The following is an 8,275-nucleotide window of genomic DNA, read 5'->3' on the forward strand; positions in this document are numbered from 1 at the left end:
AGAATGATAGGTATGGATCTATTTGCATTCTTCTACTTGTCATTATCCAGCTATGCCAGCACCATTTGTTGAAGATGCTCTTTTTCTTTACATTGTATAATTTTGAGTTGTCAAAAATCAGGTGTTCATAGTTGTGTGGACTTACACCTGGGACCCCATCTTGAAGCAACAACTGCTATTTCCAGTTAACTTTTTCTCTGCCTTATGTTTGTTGCCTCGAGATGCGAACTCTCAGCGACTGCTCCAGTGCTGTGCCTTCCTGCTGCCATACTCCCCACTCTGAGGGCCGTGGGCTTCTCTGAAACTATAAACCCTCAGTAAGTGCTTTCTTCCATGAGTTACCTTGGTCATGGTAATTAAGACACACACCACAGACCTAGCCCTAACCCCAGTTCAACACATCTGTACATCATTGTATTAATACTTCGGTTTAATGCATGCCATTGATTAGCTCAATCTATCTTCCATTCTTGATCATGAGGTTGATACAAGAGGTAAGAAAATTATTTTATTAATCTATTACTTAATATTTGAAATACTGTATATATTTAAAATATTGCAAAACTGAATAAATGAGAAGAGGAGGGAGATTATGAAGATAGGAACATGGTAAAATATAGGGAGTATTAACTAAGGGCCTGGAAACCCCTTGTCATGTGATCTATGACTATGGACTCCCCCACCCCTACCCAAAACAACAACTAACGATTTCCCATGATCCTGTGAAGGGGAGACAAGTCTTCTGTACCATGTGCTAAGTGGATGGATTATTTTTTTATTATTATTTAAGACCTTTATTAACAGGTGCTTGTAGTTTGTTGACTTTTTTTGAAAAAAATCAAGTTGTAAACTTTTTATTACAAATTAAAAATGAAGTTCTTAAAAATCTTAACTTGACCTGTTATGAAACAATTTAAAAACCATTAAAGGCGTATTGAGAAAAACCAGACCTTTTTTTAAAAAAAAAAAAACACATTTGCCATTACCAAAAAGAGACATCTTTAGGTAAAAATAACAAAACCCCCATGCTGCATAGATAATGCATAGTTCTAGCGTACCTGGTCAACGGGCAAAAAGCAAGCACTTAAGGCCTTCAGCTCCAATCTTTGTTCATTTTTTATTGCTGGAATTTCATATTTGTTTCTTCTTGTTGGATGACCAAACCGGATGATGGTAGAGATGGTAAGCCGGCATTACTCAGCCCCGTCCTGCTCTGCCTCGGGAGCGGACGAATTCTCAGCTAGTGGATCGGCTGCTTTTGTCTCTTTGCCCTCTTGTGGTTTAGGGTTCTCTGGGCGTCTGCATCAGTAATTGAAGTTGCGGCGATACCGATATTGAGGTGGCTGCTGACCTTTGGTCTTGTCTCCTTGATTTTCTTTGTCCTCTTCATTGCCGTCCTCTCTAGGCTGTCTTTGGCGAGGAGGGCCCCAGCGAAATCGTGGTCTGTAACCCCGATACACATTCTGTCTCACTGGTCTACCTTGCTCTCCTGCACCCTGGTTGTCAGCACCCTCCATCACTTCTCCTTGCACAGGAGGGTTGGAATATTGTGGTCGATGCCCATAGGGTCTCCGCAAATAGTAAGGTGGGAACCTTCGCCTGCGATAGGGCTGGTGTTGTTGGGCTTGGCCTTCAGGAGCGCTTTCTCGTTCTTTCCCCCACTCTCACTATTCTGGTAATTCGCTAGTAATTACGTGGAGGACCCCTACGACGTGGGTAGCATCTATAATGGTTACGGTCTGCTGCGTATTTACTGCCTTGAACTGGAACTCCACTAGGGCCTGTAACATTTGCTGCCTCCGCACCCTTTTTTCCTTCAACAACGTCAAACTCCACAGTCTCTCCATCTCCTACACTGAGAAGGTACTTCCTGGGGTTAGTCTTCTTTATGGCCGTCTGGTGTACAAATACGTCTTCCTTGGTTGTCATTCCTGTTGATGAAACCGTATCCGTTCCTTACATTGAACCGTTTTACTGTTCCCAAAACCTTCTTGCGATGACCTTCTAGTCCCTGCCAGCGGGCGCTGCCGACTTGAGGCCGCCCGGCCGCCACTCCCAGTGGAAAGGGGCTTGGTGTTGGCAGCGCTGAGGGCAGCGGCGGGGAGGGGGGGAGGGCGGCGGTGGGGAGGGGAGGAGGGCCTTGGCGGGTGGGGGGGGCACAGGGGGCGGCGGGGAGAGGGGGAGGCGGCGGCGGGGGAGGGGGCGGCCTGCGGCTGCTGGGTCTCAGCCTCCCTGCTCAAGGTTGCTGTGGTGGTGACTGGGGCCGCGGTGACGGCTGCGGCTCCTCCTGGGGTGTGATGGTGACTAGGCCAGCGGCAGCGGTGGGGCTCTCAGGGCTCTCTGGGGTCCGCTGTCCACTCCCGCTATGGATCGAACTCGAGTGGATGAATTATTGAAGTTGTTATTTAGCATTGGTTTTTACGTATGTAAGAGATAATGGTAAATACATTTCCTGAAGATTTAGCTTTGGAATTTTGAGAATGTCAATATTTTCTCACCTTATTGGTCAAGCATATTTTTCAACAGTCTAGATAGGAAGGAAAGGAGAGAAGATTCCATTTTTAAGTGTTTGTTAACAAATTCATATTTCTTTGAAAGTGGGATAGGAGATGCTGTTCAATCTTTGCTAACATTATGTACTACACTCTAACTTATTCTTTCTCTTTTTAGATATAAGTATTTTCAGGTCTGAATTTTCTCATTTCTTAATTGAACCAGTTTTGATCATTCCATTTTTTTTCACTTAGAATTTTATCACCATTTTCTGTCCCAGGATCCCATGAATATCAAGCTACTTTTTGACTACTAGTCCCCAAAGTAAGTGAGGTTATCAAATCATCAGTATCAGTATACCAGAGAGCCTTTAATAGAAATAGTATGTTAAATACTTCTTTGGCTGCTACTGTAAAATATGTAACAGAGAAGCATCTTAAAGGAGGAATATCCATTTTGGCTCATGGTTTCAGAGGACTTGATTCATAGCATTTCACATCTTGGTTAGACCAAGAAGCAAGGACCTGACTCAGAAGCAGAAGTGGGTCCAAACATTAAAGGCCGACCTAGTAGGAAGTCCTTCTTTAAACTAAGCCCTGTGTTCCAAGCATTCCGTGACCTTCAAACATCCACTATCATTTTCAGATTAGGTATTCAAATGCATGAGCCTTTGAACTGGGAGCATTTAAATTTCAAGAGATACTGCTCTGCTCCTGGCCTCCAGAGGCTCAGCCATCTCACAATTAAAAGTGTTTGCAGTCCAACTTCAAGATTCTTCCCAATCTTAACCGTCTCAACACCATTCAGAAGTCCAAAGTCTCTTCTAAGACCCTAGGCAAACTCTTTTTTTTTTTTTTTTTTTTTTTCCGAGACAGGGTTTCTCTGTGGCTTTGGAGCCTGTCCTGGAACTAGCTCTGTAGACCAGGCTGACAGTGAGCACCTGAGTAATGGAAAAGAAAGTTATTTCCTTCTACTATACATTGGAATAAGCACTTCCATTCCAAAAGGGAGGAATTCGAGTATAGGAGGGAAACAATAGATCAATCTACCAAGATCTGTCACCACTTCAAGTTATAGCTAGGTTCCCTTGGACTCTGGCTACAGTAGTCTCCTACTGTACTGCTGTGCCAGGGAAGATATTTCCTTTGTTATCTTTATTTAAGAAGGATACCCCAGAGATTTTCTCTATTTGTGCAGTGTTTTCTCAGACACATTCCTTTCAAATGGAAATCCTTTAATGACTTTGCATTTTCACCCTCAGGGGACTTCCTAGGTGCTTATACTTTTAAGCCACCTTTTTTTTTTTTATTATCCTAGTGAATAGTTCATGGTTTCTTTTAATAATTAGGGTCACTTTGGTCATATAGCCTCTGAAAGTAGGACTAGGAAAAACAGGGATGTTAAACACAAAGGTTTGTCTCTTCAAAGGGAGAGATGTATAATGTGTTTACCACCCAGAAAGCAGGCAACAGAGGTGGTTAATAGCTTGGTGACCTCTACACTATTTGTAAGATGGAGACCACACCACATCCTCCCTCAGACCTCACCTGAGCACTCTTCAGCTTCAAGTGGAGCCCCTTCAGCCTCTGGGCCTCCCACCCAGCAATCTCCACACAGAGATTTGAGTAATGAATTTGTTGCCCCAGATCGAAGACCTTGCTGTTCATCATGTTGGTGCACTGCTTCTATCCCATTGTCAGGAATGTGGAAAAATTTCCTATTTGTCAGTGTACTTTGGTGTCATATATATGTGGCAAAGCCTCTTGAGCTGTTGTGCCCACCTGGCTGACTGACACATTGGTGCATGATGTGGGATTCCCCTGTGTATTCTGTGAATAGCATTGGTTAATAAAGAAACCATCTTAGGCCTGCTCAGGGCAGAATAGAGGTTGGCAGAGAAAGCTAAACTGAATGCTGGGAGAAAGAAGGCAGAGTCAGAAGAAGGCATGTAGCCCTGCCAGAGACAGACACCAGAACTTTACATGGTAAGCCACAGTCACGTGGCAATATACAAATAATAGAAATGGGTTAAATTAAGATGTAAGAGCTAACCAATAAGAAGTTAAAGCTAATAGGCCAAGCAGTGATTTAATTAATACAGTTTCTGTATGGTTATTGAGCAGCTGGCAACCATCAAGCGGCCTCCTCACTACAGGTGCCCATCTAAAGACATAAGTACATAAGTAGTAATGACAGTAAGTAGTACATTGGTGGCTGGATAAACTGGGAGCCCTTCTGCAGCCTAATGTCAAACCGGCTGGTGTTCATAATGATGTGATTCAAGTACTGTTGCTGCTTTTCTCTGCAGCCCTTTGTCGTTGCCTTTCCCACCACTTTACAAAGACACATTTGGAGTCGGGACCACGAGGCGTGCACCCACCCACTGAGACAGTGGAGCTGATCTACTGGGAGCTCACCAAGGCCAGCTGGACTGTGACCGAAAAAGCATGGGATAAAACTGGACTCTCTGAACATGGCGAACAATGAGGGCTGATGAGATGCCAAAGACAATGGCACGGGGTTTTGATCCTACTTAATGTGCTGGCTTTGTGGGAGCCTAGCCAGTTTGGATGTTCACCTTCCTAGATATGGACGGAGGGGGGAGGACCTAGGACTTACCACAGGGCAGGGAACCCGGACTGCTCTGTGGACTGGAGAGGGGAGAGGGAGGGGGAGAGGAGTGGGGGGAGGGGGGGAGAAGAGTGGGAGGAGGGGGAGGGAAATGGGAGGCTGGGAGGAGGTGGAAACTTGATTTTTGTTTATGTTTTTTTTTCTTCTTTTCTCAATAAAAAAAAAAAAAAACAAAAAAAAAAACAAAGACACATTTGGATCCGGGTCAGTTCCCATTACAAACTGACCATTGTCCTTTAACAGGTCCATGTTGTTAATATATTAGTTGACCACAGCCTTGATGAAGTTGGAAAGGGTGTTTTAACTGGCGCCAGTTCTTTATAAACTTGTTCATCTTGAGTGTAGAACCCAACTGCATGAATGTGTACAGGAAAACCTCATTACCAGTTTAATGGAAGTCAGGGACAGTAGAGAGGTCCTTAGTCCAGTTTCAGAGCCTGGCTTCTTTCTGGGCATTGCATTTGGACAGGAGCTGGATCTTCATCTCAGTTCAGAATATCTATGATGGGCCCTTGTTGAATTGTATGGAATTCATGGCAGAGGACCGAGTGTAGGAGTGGACAGGGAAGAGAAGGAACCAGAGCCAAGCAGATCCAGATGTGGGGCTAAATTTTTTTTAATTATTTATTTTTTAAAACTATCTTTTCTCATTTTACATACTAATCCCAGTTCCCTCATTCTCCTCTCCTCCCACTCCCTCCACCTTCCATGTACCCCCATTCACTCCTCAGAGAAGGTAAGGCTTTCAACTGGAAGTCGACAAAGTCCAGGACATGCTCTGAGGAAGGACAAAGGCCCTCTCCACTATATCTAGGCTGAACAAGGTATCCCTCCAAAGAGAATGGGTCACAAAAAGCTAGGAATAAATGCTGACCCCACAGTCTGTCCCAGCCATACAAATGTCACCCACATTCAGAAAGCCTAGTTTGATGTTATGCTGGTTCCCCTACTGCTAGGCCATGGTTGGTGAGCTCCCATTGGCTCAGGTAAACTGTTTCAGTAGGTATCCCCACTGTGGTCTTGACTCCTTTGCTCATATTATTGCTTCTCCCTCTTTGACTGGATTTTGGAAGCTTAGCCCAGTGCTCTGCTATGGATCTCTACAACTTTTTCCATCAGTTGCTGGATGAAGGGTCTATGATGACATTTTGAGATAGTAATCAATCTAACTACAGGGCAAGGCCAGTTCACGCTCCCTCTCCACAACTATTTAGGGTCTCAATTGGGACCATCTTTGCAGATTCCTTGGAATTTCTCTAGTTTCTAGGTTTCTTGCTAGCCCCATAATGGCTCCCTCAATCAAGATATCTCCTTCCTTACTCTTCCTCTCTGTCCTTTCCCCATCTTGACCATCCCATTTTCTAAATTCCCCTTTTTCCTTCCTTATATCCTCTCTTCTCCTCCTACCCCCACACTCCCAGTTTTCTCAGGAGATCTTGCCTATTTCCGCTTCCAAGAGGAATCCATATATGTTTCTCTTAAGGTTCTCCTTGATACCTAGCTTCTCTGGGGGTTGTGGACTACAGACTGGTTGTCCGTTGTTTTATGTCTAATATCCACTCATGAGTGAGTACATACCATGCTACTTATTCTGGGTCTGGGTTATCTCACTCAGTTCCATCGATTTGTATGCAAATTTCAAGATTTTTTTTAACTACTGAGTAGTACTCCATTGTGTAAATGCACCACATTTTCTTTATCCCTTCTTTGATTGAGGGGCATCTAGGTTGTTTTCAGGTTCTGGCTATTACAAATAATGCTGCTATGAACATAATTGAGCAAATGTTCTTGTTTTATTGAGCATACATTGGGTATATAATCAAGAGTAGTATTACTGGGCTTGAGGTAGGTCAATTCTCAATTTTCTGAGAAATCGCCATATTGATTGCCAAAGTGGTTATGCAAGTTTGCACTCCCTCTAGCAATGAAGGAGTGTTCCCTTTACTCTGCATCCTCTACAGTATCTTAGCCATTGTGATTGGTATGAGATGGTATCTTAGAGTCATTTTGATTTGCATTTCCCTGATGGTTAAGGACGTTGAAGATTTACTTAAGTGTCTTTTGGCCATTTGAGATTCTTCTGTTGAGAATTCTCTGTTGAGTTCAGTGCCCCATTTTTAATTGGGTTACTTAAATTTTTTCATGTCTAATTTCTTGAGTTCTTTATATATTTTGTAGACCAAACCATTGTCTGATGTGAGGTTTGTGAAGATCTTTTCCCATTCAGTAGACTGCCTTTTGTCTTATTGACTATGTCCTTTGCTTTACAGAAGCTTCTCAGTTTCAGGGGGTCCCATTTAGGTATCTCAGTGTCTGTGCTACTGGTGTTATAATTAGGAAGTGGTCTTCTGTGCCCATGTACTGAAGGTTACTTCCCACTTTCTCTTCTATGAGGTTCAGTGTGGCTGGATTTATATTGAGGTCTTTGATCCATTTGTACTTAAATTTTATACATGGGGATAGATATGGATCTATTTTTGAAAGACCCTCAGAGAGGACCTTTTCCTCCAATGAAGTCCCCAGAACCAGGACACTCCGACTCCAGACCACAGGATGCAATTAGCAAGAGGTTTATTGAGTAAACACAGGTACCTGTGGGCAGCAAAGTCTTTCGGAAGACTTGCGCACCTGCAGACTGGGGGGAGGTCTTTTTATAGGGAAGAGCAAAAAGCAAGTTTACAGAAGCAAAAGCGTGGTTATCAGTTGACTGGAATGAGGCGGGGGCATGAATGGTTTCCTCTCTCAGCATGGATGCCTGGCAACAGTCATCCTGTTCCTATCTTTATAGATATCCTGTTTTGCAGTCAACCTGCTTTATTGATGTCCTGTCTTATTGACATCCTGCCTTGCAGTCTTCCTATCTCATAGACACCCTGCTCTCTCAAGCACATGGGATGTTCTTATGAGAGCAGGCTGGCTGCTGATCCGGAGAATTTTTTTTTTAAAGCAAACAGGACGTTCCCCCGGGAGCATGCTAGCTGCGGGTTTTGAGGAGGGGGTCTGTAGGGTCTTTCAATTTTCATTCTTCTACATGTTGACATCCAGTTATGTCAGCATCGTTTGTTGAAGATGCTTTCTTTTCTACATTGTATAATTTTAGTTTCTTTGTAAAAAATTAGCTGTTCATAGGTGTGCAGATTAATTTCTCAGT

The 8,275-nt window shown here is 43.5% G+C and overlaps 1 pseudogene; it reads right to left on the reverse strand.

Moving 5' to 3' along the window:
* Nucleotides 1-1,193: 1,193 nt before the first annotated feature.
* On the reverse strand, nucleotides 1,194-5,373 carry LOC121438550 (annotated as a pseudogene).
* Nucleotides 5,374-8,275: the final 2,902 nt, after the last annotated feature.

The sequence above is a fragment of the Microtus oregoni genome, unplaced genomic scaffold, assembly GCF_018167655.1.
Source record: "Microtus oregoni isolate MIOR12 unplaced genomic scaffold, Mior012 000056F_ref0000123, whole genome shotgun sequence".
NCBI classification, from domain to species: domain Eukaryota; kingdom Metazoa; phylum Chordata; class Mammalia; order Rodentia; family Cricetidae; genus Microtus; species Microtus oregoni.